The following is a 15,251-nucleotide window of genomic DNA, read 5'->3' on the forward strand; positions in this document are numbered from 1 at the left end:
GGAGTCAAGTCCAAGCATACCACACACCCTTGCCACAATTGGTCTCTTTACAAAGGCGAGATTCAACGTATTTCCCTCAGAGCTGCTAAGAGGCAGACTGCCTGGAGTTCCTTCCTCCCAAAGACTATGTCCCTGTGGAGGAAATGAAATAGAAACAACACAATACATTGCATTGCAGTGCCACTATTACACAATGCAACATAGGCAACTTTTATATCCAATCCTATCTTGCATGACCAGCAGAGGATTGTTAAATCTCTTTTAAAAGACAAGTGCCACAATGTGACTCTCATGGTGGCAAAATTCCTCATAGTGGCAACAAGGCGGAGGAAGCAACTAATCTCTGATAGGAGTATTACTTGAAACCATGTAGATGTGTCTTGTATAATGATCTTCTCCTGAGATGGGAGAATTCAAAATGACTGTTTGTTTACTGATGGCTCTATGGACCATAACAAATATTATTGTTGTGATCATGAAAAAGAACAAACTTCCTCTGGATTCAGATACGCAGATGCGGTTATACATCTTATTATTGGTGTGGTATTCAAATTTGTTTTTCTCCCAACCAGGCAGGCTAGCGTCTGCATGTCTGAAGCTAAGCTCTCTCCCAGCACACAAACAGCCCCTAGCCCAATGGTTCTCAACCTGTGGGTCCCCAGATGTTTTGGCCTTCAACTCCCAGAAATCCTAACAGCTGGCTAATTGGCTGGGATTTCTGGGAGTTGTAGGCCAAAACACCTGGGGGCCCACAGGTTGAGAACCACTGCCCTAGCCTCGGTCATTCTCAAGATGGTGACCTGCAACATAATGCGTTCTATGTTCTGTGCTTGTGAATGTTTTGGGGCTCAGCGTTTTTTGTGCACCGGGAGAGGCATATAGCAGTAATGAAACTCTATGCGTCTCTCACTCAAGTGATAAGAGTGTCATTCATGGCAGATTCACAATTGCAGAAATGTAGCTGTTTCCAATAGAGTGCATATTTTGAAACACTATGTATATTTATTCCACCCTAAATGTTTGGAAATAGCTAATATATCCCCTGCCGCTTCCCTAAACTCTCATATGTGGCATCTGGACTTATCAGCAGCTCTTACTCTGGTGCACAGTCTTGTAATTCCTCACAAACCGGGATGGTTTGGAGGCAATATCCACTCTCTCAAAACAGATGTCAAATGTGGTGTTGTTCTCCCCTTTTTCTTTACAGACACTATCTTATATCTTTCCAATTTGTCAAGCAAAACCATAACAATCTCTCCAGCGCTCTGAAATTAGTTATAGGGCGTTCTACTTTGAAGCAGAAAAATCCAATCTTAAGTGAACAATGGGGAGAGAGAACTGGAGTTTGGGGGAGAGAAATAAAAAGGAAGTAACGATTTATTGTATATAAACCCACTTTCCTAGTTCCAACAGACCTCACTACCTCTGAGGATGCTTGCCATAGATGCAGGCGAAACGTCAGGAGAGAATGCCTCTAGGCCATGGCCATACAGCCCGAAAAAACCTACAACAGCCCAGAAGTAACAATTGCGAAATGGGTGATATCAAGGTAACGTTTTAGCTAGAGAAAAAGTGCAAGCATTTGTATGTGAAGGAAAAAGTCATCCATTCCCCCAGAAAGAAGGAGACAGAATAAAAAGCCAGGCTGGGCTGAGGAACAGGTAGCCTCTGGAGCAGATGTTACTCACCTCTCCCTTAGAGACTCCAGCCAGTCAAACAGTGTCCATATTTACTGAACAAGGGTGGAGAGAGGACAGCATTTGTATCTTATTTTCCTCCATATCTATGTTGCTTTAAGGATTATTTCAATCTCCTTCTTATACAATTTCCCTAGAGTCTTTATCACTCACACTAAAGAATGGTTGTTTGTGTCCTTCTTCACAGGAGATAACTGGGAAAAGAGCAATGTATGCACCAAAGAAATGAAGCATTTGGGACACACCAGGAGCCATACAAAAAAGAAAACATACCAATGCAAGGAATGTGGGAAATGTTTTGCTGATCATTCACAATTGGTGAGGCACAAAACACTCCACACAGGAGAGAATCCATACCAGTGCCAGGAGTGTGGGAAATGTTTTGTTCGAAGTTCAGCCCTTGTGAGCCACGAGAGAGTTCATACAGGAGAGAAGCCATACCAATGCCAGGAGTGTAGGAAATGTTTTGCTTACAGTTCAGCCTTGGTGAGGCACAAAAGACTGCACACAGGAGAGAAGCCATACCAATACCAGGAGTGTGGAAAATGTTTTTCTTACAATTCAGCTTTGGTGATCCACAAAGGACTCCACACAGGAGAGAAGCCATACCAATGTCAGGAGTGTGGGAAATGTTTTGCTCGCACTTCACACTTGATGAGGCAAAAAGGCGTCCACACAGGAGAGAAGCCATACCAATGCCAGGAGTGTGGAAAGTGTTTAACTCAGAAGTCATCACTAATGAAACATCAGAGCATCCATACAGGAAAGAAACCGTACAAATGCAAGGATTGTGGACAATGTTTTACTCAGAATTCATCCCTCATAACCCACCAGAGAACTCATACAGGAGAAAAACCATACAGATGCCCAGATTGTGGGAAATGTTTTGCTCACAGTTCAAACTTGGTGAGCCACAAAAGACTTCACACAGGAGAGAAGCCATACCAGTGCCAGGAGTGTGGGAAATGTTTTACTTGCAGTTCAAACTTGGTGAGGCACAAAAGACTCCACACAGGAGAAAAGCCACACAGATGCATGGATTGTGGGAAATGTTTTACTCACATGTCATCCCTTAGGAACCACAAAAGAATTCACACAGGATAAAAATGCCAAGCACGTGGGAAATATTTTTATTGGGATTCATACTTATTGAACCATCAGAGACTACATACAGAAGTGAAAGAACTGGGAAGAAACTAATAAAATATGTTGCAACAGGGAAATTCTGGCGCTGTAAGCTATACTTTCAACATTTCCCGATGAACACGTGTGATTCCCTTGGCTTTAAGTAGGGTTTGGCTTGGCTTTGGACTAAAGCGGAACAATGGCTTCAAACTACAAGAGAGGAGATTCCATCTGAACATGAGGAAGAACTTCCTGACTGTGAGAGCCGTTCAGCAGTGGAACTCTCTGCCCTGGAGTGTGGTGGAGGCTCCTTCTTTGGAAGCTTTTAAACAGAGGCTGGATGGCCATCTGTCGGGGGTGATTTGAATGCAATATTCCTGCTTCTTGGCAGGGGGTTGGACTGGATGGCCCATGAGGTCTCTTCCAACTCTTTGATTCTATGATTCTATGATCTCTTTGACAACTTTCTTTGTGGTTTTCAACTCAATTATCCAATACAACTCTCTTGGGTTTGAACTCTTGTTCAGTTTTTTGTTTTTGTTTTCGTTTGGCTTTGTTTGACTTGGGACTGTTATTATTTTGCTTCTCTGCACACCGATATCACCATGGGACTGAACTGGCTTTCCTCTGTTCAGCCTTTATGGGTAAATATCTGATTTCAAACAGAATCTTTTGAGAAGTTCTGCCTAAGATTTGGTAGATTCCCCTTTCTTGTCATTTAAATCCCTAAATCGGGTCCTGTTCTTGGAGCAGCAGAAAGCAAGCTCCTTGTGACAATCCTTCAGAGGGTTAAATACAATTTTTTATTTATTTATTTATTTACTTTGCTTATATACCGCTGTTCTCAGCCTGGGGGCAACTCACAGCGGTGTACAACATAGAAAGAACAAGGTTCAAAATTTATTTATTTACAGCTTTTATATTCCGCCCTTCTCACCCTGCAGGGGACTCAGGGTGGATTACAGTGTACACATATATGGCAAACATTCAATGCCAATTTTTGACATACAAACATATACAGACATACACAGAGGCTATTTAACTTTTTCTGGCCGCCGGGGAGCTGTCGCTTTCATCGTCCATCTGCGACACTGATGAAGCACTTCCACATTCCCCGCATGCTTCCCCGCTGGAATGCTTTGCTGGAGTCTTCTTTATGGCCTCATAAATCAGTTAATTTAGCCTCCCCACACTTTAAGGTGGTACCTTATTTCCCTACTTGACAGATGCAACTGTCTTTCGGGTTGCAAAGGTCAACAACAGGGTACACACAATTGGTTGGAAACCCACTCCAGCCCGGGCTGGCTTCGAACTCATGACCTTTTGGTCAGAGTGATCTTAATGCAGCTGACACTCAGCCAGCTGTGCCACAATCCCGGTGACAAATACAGTTGTCATGCCACTTAAAAAAAATACTTTAGGGTCCTGGCGGAAAGGTGTAGGGCTGAAAAACGCCCTTCTTTTATTCCCTACTTTTCCGCCAGGACCCTCACCTCTTGCCACACAACCCTAACCCTTCCCCTTCCTATCGGTGTGCATGCGCCCTCCAGCAGGGTTGCTGTGTGGAAAACAGAGAGGGTGCGCATGTGGCGAGAGGAAGAGAAAGGGAGATAGGAGTGGGAAGGGAAACGTATGCCTCCATCCCTGCTCTTGCCATTCGTGTGCGCACCTCCCTTTCTCCTTTCACCGAACATGTGGTAACTTTTCCAAACGAAGGCGGCTTTTATAGTTCGTGGGGAGGAGATGAGATATATATATCAAAGGAACCGCATAGTTGGTAATTTCTTGGACAGGCACCCAGCGTGCGGTGAGAGGAGGAGGCGGATGAGAGCGGAGGGATGGTTGCCTTTCTTTCCTCAGTTTGAATCGGGAAAGAGAGTCCTTCACCGCTCTGCTCTTCCTTCTTCCCCAGCTTTTTTTCAGGCCACGTTATGAGGGTATAGGTGTAAACATTTTCAGATCAGCAATGCCATTTACACCCGCATGGTAATCACCTAAATAAGCAGACCCACTTCTTTTCTCTGATTCTTCCTGATTATGTTCCCATTACACATTTTTAAAATAAGAGGAAAATATTTGTTTATTCTATGTCCCTAAGTTTTGCCCTTGATTTATCTCTGAATCAAAGCAAAAGCCACATTTTTTTCCTCAAAACCTACCCTTGATTTTTATCTTCTGAACTAGATGTTCTTTTTGGTGTGTAACAAAAATAATAGCCCAGTCTGTGTGAGTCGTCAAAGCTATCAAAGCAGAGTGAAAAAGAAAAAGAGAATAGAATCCTAGAGTTGGAAGAGACCTCGTGGGCCATCCAGTCCAACCCCATTCTGCCAAGAAGCAGGAAAATTGCATTCAAAGCACCCCCGAGAGATGGCCATCCAGGCCTCCACCACACTCTGAGGCAGAGAGTTCCACTGGTGAACAGCTCTCACAGCTCTCTCCTCTCCTGTAGTTTGAAGCCATTGTTCCATTGCGTCCTAGTCTCCAGGGCAGCAGAAAACAAGCTTGCTCCCTCCTCTCTATGACTTCCCCTCACATATTTATACTTCACCATCATGCCTCCTCTCAGCAGTTTAATTCACCGTGGAAATAAATAAGGGAGATATTTTAGAAAAGAAGTGACATGACCAAAGTCAGAAAACATTAATGGAAGTGCTTGTTTATCAGCTACATTTTTGACTTAGACAATACAACCTCAAGCTTTGTTCATAAAAGGTGGGAATCTATCTGCTGACAATATGTGAAACCACAGTATATACTAGATTGCATTTAAATGAGAAAGGAATGGACGGACAGACAGACAATATCCCTCTTATGGGCTAAAACTGGGAAACTACAATTTTCTATCTTTTTGTAGGCAAGTGAAGATCCTTTTGTTTCCTCAGGCCTTTGGGGGGTGATTGGACAGGAATCCATGTTCTATGTTTTCTTTATTTGCTGTTCTTCCAATTGTTTGTATATTATTTTATTTTAGTTATATCTTAAACTTTTGCATAATGTAAAAAAAAAAACTGCATCTATTTTATCTCCTGTAAACCTGGAGTACTTGACTGGGAGAAGGGATGAACAATGATTAAGGTAAAGGTTTTCCCCTGAGATTAAGTCCAGTCGTGTCCGACTCTGGGGGTTGGTACTCATCTCCGTTTCTAAGCCAAAGAGCTGGTGTTGTCTGTGGACACCTCCAAGGTCATGTGGCCGGCATGACTGAATGGAGCACCCTTACCTTCCCACCGGAGAGATACCTATTGATCTACTCACATTTGCATGTTTTCGCACTGCTCGGCTGGCAGAAGCTTTGGCTAACAGCGGGAGCTCACCCCGCTTCCCGGATTCTAACCTGCGACCTTTTGATCAGCAACTTCAGCAGTTCAGTGTTTAACCCATTGCGCCACCAGGCAATGATAAATAATAATAATTAATCATTCTCATTGGCATCCTTTCAGTTCCATTCTGCATTTCTGTGGGGTCCATTGGTTTGAGGGGGCCTCTGCCCCAGAGTTGCAAGCTTCAGTGAAGCCACACTCTTTCTGCCTCCACAATAATGATTTAATCAGAGTTGGACAGTCTTATCTTGAATTACAGTTTTATGTCAATATTCAAAAATATTTAACCTACTGATGCCTCAATTAATTTAATTTTATTGGTATCTATTTTTATTTTTGTAATTGACCAGTAGTTTTTGTAGGTTCTTGTGGTTTTTTTCGGGCTATAGGGCCATGTTCTAGAGGCATTTCTCCTGACGTTTCGCCTGCATCTCTGGCAAGCATCCTCAGAGGTAGTGAGGTCACTACCTCTGAGGATGCTTGCCATAGATGCAGGCGAAACGTCAGGAGAAATGCCTCTAGAACATGGCCCTATAGCCCGAAAAAAACCACAAGAACCTAGTGATACCAGCCATGAAAGCCTTTGACAATACAGTAGCTTCTGTATTTCCCACTTTCGGCTTCTACTCGAGTCAATACATTTTCCCGATTTTTGAGGTAAAATTAGGTGCCTCGTCTTATATTTGGGTCGGCTTATACTCGAGTATATACAGTATTTTATGGTGTAATGTAAAATTAATCATGTGTAGTTCACGTTTGATCAGCCCACACACTGCCTTGCTAGAGAAAGAAAACATGTGAACCGTAAAGAACAAGTAGTTTACTCTCCATAGTTCAGAACAACATATGTACAATATGATCAGTTACATCAATTCACACAATGTCCTTTTATGAGAGATTTAAAATGGTCTTTCTTTGTCCACGTGGAGAAACTCCTTCAGCAGCTCATGAAGCGAGAGCACTCTCCAAACTATGTCTCTCTCTCTCTTTCGCTCTTCTTCTCTCTCTGCATCTGCATAGCTCAAGCCTGAACAGAATGTAACAGTATCCAAAAGTCCCAGGCTCAGCCATCATCTTGAGTCCTTTAGTTCCAGGGCTTTGGAGAGATGCTCTTTCCCCCTCCTTCCAGTGTAACACTGGGCAAGGAAGGGTTAAGGGGAGGGAGTGTGGTTCCCAGAGAGGCAGGAAGGAAGTGGGCCTCCTTAGACCCGCCTTTCCCGACCCTCTAGGAACCAAACTCCCTCCCCTTCACCCTTCCTTGCCCGGCTGGGAGAGAAGAGTTTGTCCTTTTGGCCTCTCCCTCCTCCACTTAGCCTATCTCTTTCCTCTTCTTCCTCTCCTTCTGGTGAGTCTTTTTCCCAGACTTTCTCCAAAGGGCCAAAGTGGGGCCGAAGCCCAACACACCTGGAGGGAGGGCTGGAGTGGGCTCAGGCTTCACTCACTCATAGGTTGGCCTTCTATCCACACACAGAGACACAAAGATTGGGGGCTCAGCACAAGAGACTGTGAGGTGGTCACTTCTCCAACCAGGAGATCTTTCAAAGGAGAGAGAGACAGGCAGAGGGAGAGGCCATATAGCCCAAAAAAACCTACAACAACCCAGTGATTCCGGCCATGAAAGCCTTCGACACTCCCAAAGCCTGTTGTCTAATTCTGCCTTTCTTTTACAGAGGAAATGTGATTTTTGGCTGAGAAGTTTGGAGTTGGGCCTGTTGAGGGATTTCTTTCCCTTGAGAGAAGAGGAAGGAAGAGCATCTTGGATACGGTAGGGTTCTTCATCAGAGTGGCTCCAACATGGAGAGACCCAACCCACCTGGACCTGAAACAGAACTTGGACACAATGGAGCATACTGGGGAAAGGCTACACATAAGTACCTGAGTGTGGACCTTTATAGTTCATACATACAGTTCAGGCATTTCTCCTTCCGAGAGGGCGAGGGACCCAGAGAGGTTTGCAGCCGCCTCCACTCTCTCTGCCGCCAGTGGCTGAAGCCAGAGCAACACACCAAGGCGGAGATGCTGGACCTGGTGATCCTGGAGCAGTTCCTGAGCATCCTGCCCCCAGAGATGGGGAGCTGGGTCCGAGAGTGTGGGGCAGAGACCTCTTCCCAGGCGGTGGCCCTGGCGGAAGGCTTCCTCCTGAGTCGGGCAGAGGACGAGAAGCAGGAAGGACAGGTGAGAGCAGGGCCGTAGCCAGAAATAAATTTCGGGGAGGGTTGACAATTTCGGCGGGGTGTGTGTGAAAATTTGGGGGGGGGGGTTGAAAATTTCGGGGAGGGTTGAAAATTTCGGGGGGGGTGGGGTGGTTGAAACCTGCCTCCTAGCTCACGCTGAAGCAAAGAGCACAGCAGAGGGCAGAGCAGCCTTCACTAGCCTGCAGCTCCACCCATGTCAACCACCTCCACCAAGTCTGGCCTCCTTAATGAGAGCATTCAACACACACACACCCAACTTGGTTGCTTCACTACATCGGCTATTGCTGCAAGTAATGACAGTGTGAATAAATTGTCAATATTTGCTTGAGATAGTGCTTACAGTTCTGGAGGGACTCTTAATTTTTTGCATCTCATAGACTTAGCATGGGGATTTGGTTAACCAGTTAAAATTCATGAGTAAACCAGGTTTTTTAAAAAAAATCTGAAACATTTCGGGGAGGGTTTGAACCCCTAAAACCACCCCCTCGCTACAGGCCTGGGTGAGAGCATTGCCTCTTGGCTTCACTCACCTTGGGACTGATGGAGAGATTAAACGTGCCTTTCTTCCAAGGTGGGACTGATATGAGGGAGAAGCTGGACTCTGCCCCCTCGGCCTCTTTTTCCACCTGCTCTGCCCCTCCTGCTCTCACCTCCATATCCACTGTGAGCTTGGTTGCTGCTCTACTCAAATTTGATGATCCTGATCTTTTTCCATACTACTTCTGGAATTTTCTGTGCTCTTCCAGGCCCAAAATGACTGCGTTGAGGTCTACCTTGATGTCCCTGAATCTGAGAAACCTCCATCGGACACCACCCAGAGCCTCCATCAGAAGGAGCTCAAGCAGGAAGGAGATGGGGCTTCAGCCTTGGAGGGTAAGGAGGAACCCTTTGGGGTGTCTTGCTGTTTTATGCCGGTGTAACTTTCCCCTTCAGGGGATTATAACAAATTCACAATCCGTTTGAGCTAGAGAAGGCATACATGTAGGTTCCTTTGGCCTTGAGATGAGCATACATGTAGGATATGTATATAGGTAAGCATTTGGTTGCAAAAGGTATAATTTCATTGTGATTTGTAGTTTTCTTTCTTGCAGTACTTGTACATTGACCTTAAGTTGGATCTGACTGAAAATTCAGCCCTTCAGTATTTTTCCAGGTGATACCCCAATCTAAGATGAGCCCTGAAACTGAGGTGGAAGACAAACGGACAACAAAGAATAATTTTAGACTATTGAAACACCAAGCCCAGTACTAGATTCAATACAACGTTCTTAAAGCACTGCTTGAGATAAAATGGCATAAACTCCAAAATGTGGCATGTTCTTGGGCTGGAAAATGTCCCTGTCTTCATAGGGTCATCTCTTCATAGGTTTCTTTTCAGGACTGTAATTGTAACCTCTGAGACATGTTTATGGGATCAGCTTTCCACCCCTTGCTCTCTCTCTCTCTCTCTCTCAGGGGCTGGAATGAGGTTGTTGCCGAATCCTCAGTCGCTTCTTCCACTTTGTGACGGAGTGGAACTGAATCAGGTAAGAAGAAGGACTCCTGGGAGAGGAGGAAGGGAGCTGTCTGGGGGTCATTTGGTGCAAGCTCAGTCATCAACCATCTTTTGAAAAAGGAAAGATTGAAGAAACAGAAACGTAAATCACTTAAAAGAGATTATTGTAAAAAAAAATCGTGATTTCCCTGATGTGAGAAGGAAATGTGTTCTTTTTCCACCAGGGCCCAATCACATTTGAGGACATGGCTGTCCTTTTCTCTTTGGAGGAGTGGGCTCTCCTGAATCCTGGTCAGAAAGCCTTGCACGTGCAGTTGATGGAGGAGATTCATGGGATGGTGGACTCTCTTGGTAAGGCTCCCTCACGGATGGGGGTTTCTATTTCCAAATGCAGGATCCCGGTCGGCAGTTCCTTAGTGTGAGCAATATCCTAAGTTATCTCAGTCACTGAGAGTCCTAAAGACAGGGCTTACGTTAGAAATACATGACAGATTGGTAATATATGGGTCCCTTCCTTTTTTCTGAGCTGATTTGCTATTTCAAGGTGGCATGTCTTAGAAACTATTACAGCGTCTCCTCTTGTCCTAAACCTCCTTTTGGAACCTACTTAGGGCCTCAGGTGGGACTGTGGCTTTTATATTATACTTTCTTCATGGTCGATGTCTGTGTGATGACTTCCTGGACCTTTAAATATTCCACTCTCCCTGTAGAGATCGGAGAAGGGCATCCAGGAAAACTGAGAAAGCAAATGCAAATGATGCAAATGATGCAAATGGTTTTAAAACTTAAAACATATTGAGACAATTTAAGATAATTACAATATTTTAAAAAGAATTAATACCAGGTACATGGAAGGGTTTTGGTAAAACCAATTAGACGCCCAAAACTTCACAAATAATAATGTATTGACTTGGTGCCTGAGCAACTGCAACGTTAGCACCAGTTCTGACTCAAGAGGGAACGACGTCCATAATTGGAGTCAAGCCCAAGCATGCCGCACGCAATTGCCACAACTGGGCTCCCTGGAGAACCATAAAGCGTGATCACCCCATCTCTCTCTCTCCCGCACCCCCCCTCCTCTCTCTGAGAGTGTGTGAGAGAGAGGCAGGGAGAGGGAGGAAGCAAATTGGCTGGAGAGAGGGATTGGAGAATGGATCATGAAAAAGAAAAAACTTTACTTACGCAGAAGTGGCTATACATCTCATCATGTGGTATTCAACCGGAGAATGGATCAGGAAAAACAGTGGTATTCAAACTGGAAGAGGTTTCCTATATCACCCCCTTATGAAGCCTCCAAACCTCTTTTGGGTGAGGGGGATTGAAAGCAGCCTCAATTGGGCTATCCGCATCCCTTCTGCTCCATTTGGCATTCAACTCACCTGTTCCAATGTGTCACCCTCTATGAACCATGGTGGAGATTAAGATCTTCTGGAAGGCCCTACTCTCGGTTCTGTCTCTGTTGGGGTTCAGCCTGAGTTTGAACTTGAACCTGATTCTCTGTTTGTTCCTCCTGATGCTAATGAAAGTATATTTACTGATGCTAGTGGAAATGTACCTCTTGATGCCAATGCTCCTGAAATTAGTGAGGAAAAAACTGCTGTAGGTTTGGAAAATGCCAATGTTCCTGAAATTAGTGAGGAAGGAACTTCTGTAGATTTGGAAAATGAAAGTACCAGTGTTCATGAGAATGTTTCGGAGGGAGACCTTGAACTTTCCCTCCCTTCTGCACCTGTTAACTGTAATGACAACAGAAGGGGCCAAATTTGGGAAGACAGAAGTAAATCACTCAGTTTGCGTCGATCCTCCCGAATTCAAGAATTAAAAACATTGGCTTCAAAACAGAAGGGCGGTTCACGGAACCAATTCTTGAGTTTTAATTGCAATACGCCGAGCTGATTGTCTCAGTTCAGGCATCGTTTCAGAATTGATGAAGACCTTGGCAGTTCTCCCGGTTCCCTGGCCATAGTTTGGGAAGATTTCTAGGATATCAAGTACGGTTAGTGGATTGCTAACAGATTCCAGTATTTCCCAGTGAGGCTTTTGGTTTTGCTTTGTCCATTTAAATTCATGTTTGCTGATTTTGCTGTGGCTTTTGACTTGCATTTTTCCTTTATTTTGTAACCATTTTTCTTCAATAAAAAAGGATTTTTTTTCACAGCCAAGTGTGATGGATAGTTATCTTAGGGCCTCGTTCCCTGCTCTGGATTGCAACAGTCTCCTTCGCAGGCGCAACTGGTGGGGAAGAGAGATAGGGGCTTTTCAATGGTGGCTCATCAGCTGTGGAACTCCCTCCCCAGTGATATTTGATCAACGCCTTCCCTTCTAGCCTTCAGAAAGAAAGTTAAGAGAGGGCTATGGGACGAAGCTTTTGAAGAATAACTACTGTGCAATAAATGAACATAGAATCTGTGTAATGACAATTGGACGATGGCCCTATACCGGAAGTTGAGGGAGAGAAATAAAAAGGAGAAAACCATAGTGAAATGGGTGGTACCAAGGAAAAGCTTTAGCTAGAGAAAAAGGCAAGGATGTGAATGTGAAGGGAAAAGGAATCCATTCCCCCAGAGAGAATGAGACAGTATTTAAAAAAACAGGCTGGGCTGAGAAAAATGTATCATCTGGAGCATATGTTATTCATCTCTCCATTAGGGGCTCCAGGCAGTCAAACAGTTTCCCTCTTTACTGAACAAGGGGTGGGGAGAGGACAGCTTTTATATCTTATTTTGCTCCATATCTATGTTGTTTTAAGGATTATTTCAATCGCCTTCTTATACCATTTCCCTAGAGTCCTTATCACTCACACTAAAGAATGATTGTTTCTATCCTTCTTCACAGCAGATAACTGGAAAAAGAGCAATGTATTCACCAAACACAGGAATGGAAACAACAGAGGCCATACAAAAAAGATGCCATACCAATGCAAGGAATGTGGGGAATGTTTTGCTGACAGTTCAGACTTGGTGAGCCACAAAAAACTCCACACAGGAGAGAAGCCATACCAATGCCAGGAGTGTTGGAAATGTTTTCCTTACAGTTCAGACTTGGTGAGGCACAAAAGACTCCACACAGGAGAGAAACCATACCAATGCCAGGAGTGTGGGAAATGTTTTGCTTACAGTTCAGACTTGGTGAGGCACAAAAGTCTCCACACAGGAGAGAAACCATACCAATGCCAGGAGTGTGGGAAATGTTTTGCTCGCAGTTTTGCTTTGGTGAGGCACAAAAGAATCCACACAGGAGAGAAGCCATATAATTGCCAGGAGTGTGGGAAATGTTTTCCTTACAGTTCACAATTGGTGAGTCACAAAAGACTCCACACAGGAGAGAAGCCATACCAATGCCAGGAGTGTGGGAAATGTCTTGCTGACAGTTCAGCCTTTGTGATGCACAAAAGATTCCACACAGGAGAGAAGCCATACCAATGCCAGGAGTGTGGGAAATGTTTTGCAGCCAGTTCAGACTTGGTGAGGCACAAAAGACTTCATACTGGAGAGAAACCATACCAATGCCAGGAGTGTGGGAAATGTTTTGCTTGCAGTTCAAACTTGGTAAAGCACAAAACACTCCACACAGGAGACAAGCCTTATGAATGCCAGGAGTGTGGGAAATGTTTTGCTTACAATACACAATTAATGAGCCACAAAAGACTCCACACAGGAGAGAAGCCATACCAATGCCAAGAGTGTGGGAAATGTTTTGCTGACAGTTCAGGCTTTGTGAAGCACAAAAGATTCCACATAGGGGAGAAGCCATACCAGTGCCGGGAATGTGGGAAATGTTTTATTAACAGTTCAGACTTGGTGAGGCACGAAAGACTTCATACTGGAGAGAAACCATACCAATGCCAGGAGTGTGGGAAATGTTTTACTTACAGTACACATTTGGTGAGCCATAAAAGACTCCACACTGGAGAGAAACCATACCAATGCCAGGAGTGTGGGAAATGTTTTGCTTGCAGTTCAAACTTGGTAAAGCACAAAAGACTCCACACATGAGAGAAGCCATAACAATGCCAGGAGTGTAAGAAATGTTTTCCTTGGAAGTCATCACTTCTGAAACACCAGAGCAGCCATACAAGAAAGAACCCATACAAATGCCAGGACTATGGAAAATGTTTTACTCAGAATTCATCCCTTGTAAACCGCCAGAGAATTCATACAAAAGAAACCATACAGATGCCCATCCAAAGAGCTGGTACAAAACTAATAAAATGTGTTGCATCGGAGAAATGGTGGGTTATGGACTATATGCTATAGACTAAATATTCAACATTTCCCGATGAACACGTGTGATTCCCTTGGCTTCAAGTAGCATTTGGCTTGACTTTGGACTGATCTCTTAGACAACTTGTCAGAACATGAGTTTCAATGTCCAGTGAAATATTGCTTGTAGTTTGAACTGTGTGATGTAAGTAATGCAAGAGTTAAATGCATGGAGCTGTGATGTACTGTGATGCATTGCCAGAGCGGTTCCTGTGAAGTCACCGGATGTTTGGAGATCTTATAAGCCAGGAATGCCACGTGTGCTTCCAGTGATGTAGGGCATGTCATATCTGGTGCATAGGCTTCACCTCACTGTGTGTGACGGGCTAGCGAGAGGTTCTACAGCATGGTTGGAGAGAAGATATGTCAGCCCTCAATGCAGCCAGCTCAACCCTACTACAGTAGAACAGCTGTTCATTAAAGTCAAGTGTGGCGTTAAAGTCTGACACTGTGTCCGTGCTCCACGCCACACGCCAGTGCCGTGGGGCCACATCTGCTTTCACAGAATCCCTCTGTCCTGTGTTCACCAATGCACATGTCAACACCTACCTCAATCACTGACTGATTTCATGGCTGGAATCACTGGGTTGTTGTGAGTTTTCTGGGCTGTACAGCTATGTTCCAGAAGCATTCTCTCCTGACATTTCACCTGCATCTATGGCAGGCATCCTCAGAGGTTGTGAGGTTGTGAGGTCTGTTGGAAACTAGAACCTAGAAAAATGTCTCCCACCCGGTGGAATGTCTAGGGTGGGAGAAAGAACTCTTGTCTTTTTGAGGTAGCTGTGAATGTTTCATTTGACCACCTTGATTAGCACTTAATAGCTTAGTAGTTTTAAGGTCTGGCTTATAACTTCCTTTGTTGGGAACTGATTAGCTGGCCCTGATTGTTTCCTGTCTGAAATTCACCCGTTTTTGAGTGTTGTTCTTTATTTATTGTTATGACCCTAACCCTAACCCTTTGGCTACCAGTATTAAAAAATCAGGACAGTAAATAAAGAACGATCTTCAGTAAATAGGGGAATTCCAGACTGGAAACAATCAGGGCCAGCGAATCACCTCCCAACAAAGTGTGGTGGAGGCTCCTTCTTTGGAAGCTTTTAAACAGAGGCTGGATGGCCATCTGTCAGGGGTGATTTGAATGCAATATTCCTGCTTCT

The 15,251-nt window shown here is 44.4% G+C and overlaps 2 protein-coding genes and 1 pseudogene across 2 annotated transcripts in view; 2 read left to right on the forward strand and 1 right to left on the reverse strand.

Annotated features, from left to right (window-relative positions):
* The window catches only part of LOC132765774 (zinc finger protein 850-like), a 1,095,673-nt gene that overhangs the window by 709,135 nt on the left and 371,287 nt on the right, over positions 1-15,251 (reverse strand). The gene's annotated exons all lie outside the window — the stretch shown is intronic.
* Positions 1-15,251, forward strand: part of LOC137094779 (zinc finger protein 208-like) — a 208,478-nt gene that overhangs the window by 169,324 nt on the left and 23,903 nt on the right. The window lies entirely within an intron of this gene.
* LOC132766164 (zinc finger protein 678-like) lies at positions 7,377-14,540 on the forward strand (annotated as a pseudogene).

Source organism: Anolis sagrei, chromosome 2 (genome assembly GCF_037176765.1).
Source record: "Anolis sagrei isolate rAnoSag1 chromosome 2, rAnoSag1.mat, whole genome shotgun sequence".
In the NCBI taxonomy this organism is placed as follows: domain Eukaryota; kingdom Metazoa; phylum Chordata; class Lepidosauria; order Squamata; family Dactyloidae; genus Anolis; species Anolis sagrei.